Below are 1,216 nucleotides of genomic sequence, written 5' to 3' on the forward strand. Positions count from 1 at the left end.
ATTTAAATACTAAGAATGCAAGTTAAAATAAAACAATCATTTACAAACTTACCAAATTACCATATTAAAAAAAAAAGAAACAGAAAACAAAAAATAACTTAGTGTTATTTTTTCAACAGAGAGAGAGAGAGAGGCTCACGAACGCACACAAACGCATATATAAGTATGCTTAAAAAATCACTGTAGATGCACGTGACTTCATAAATAAGCGAATACCACAGGAAAATAATAGTCAGAAATCCAAGCGCTTTCGTCTTTACTCAGACATCGTCAAGGAGTTAATGAAGTACAATTGGAGATAAAGGTCTCAGGTACAAAACAAGATCAAGAATACCAGATGGTTAATTGTCAAAAGGGTAGAAATTGATTAATTAAACAGTTTACACCGCAATGCGCCTCCCTACCTTATATGTATGGTTTAGTCAAGACACATAAAATCAATAACCCTATCAGACCAATTATTAGTTCAGTGGGCTCAGTAAAGTATAATTTATCTAAATGGCTTGTAAAAATTCTTACTCATTTGGTAGGAAACATTTCTAACACAAATGTTAAAAACAATGTTGATTTTATAAACAAATTGAATAGTTTAAATTTGAATTTTGATTTTAATATGGTTAGTTTTGATGTTGTCTCTTTATTTACAAAAGTGCCTGTAGATGACTTACTTGAATATTTGGAGGAGGAATTAGAACGTCATGACATTCCCTTAAGTGTAGCAAACCTCATTAGTTTCATAAGGTTATGTATCAAAGATACTAAATTTTGTTTTAATGGGGAATTTTTTGTACAGAAGTTTGGCATGGCTATGGGTAATCCCTTATCTCCTGTCCTTAGCAATATTTACATGGAATTTTTTGAGACAAAACTCTTACCAAGAATTTTGCGCCAAAAAGTTATTTGGTTTAGATATGTGGATATCTTCTGTATTTGGCCAGTTCACAAAAATCTCCAGGAATTCCTTAACAATCTCAATAATTTAGTCCCTTCTATAAGATTTACTGTAGAGGAAGAAAGAAATTGTAATTTGAATTTTCTTGATGTAACTATCCATAGAAATGATAGAAATTTCACCTTTTCAGTCTTTCGAAAATCAACTAACATTGCCTCTTTTGTTCATTACTACTCCAATCACCATCAAAATGTTAAATTCTCTGTTTTTTCTGGGATGTTCCTAAGGGCTTTATGTGTCTGTAGCCCGCAGTTTATTGACGCT

This window comes from Macrobrachium nipponense, chromosome 13 (genome assembly GCF_015104395.2).
Source record: "Macrobrachium nipponense isolate FS-2020 chromosome 13, ASM1510439v2, whole genome shotgun sequence".
Lineage (NCBI taxonomy): Eukaryota > Metazoa > Arthropoda > Malacostraca > Decapoda > Palaemonidae > Macrobrachium > Macrobrachium nipponense.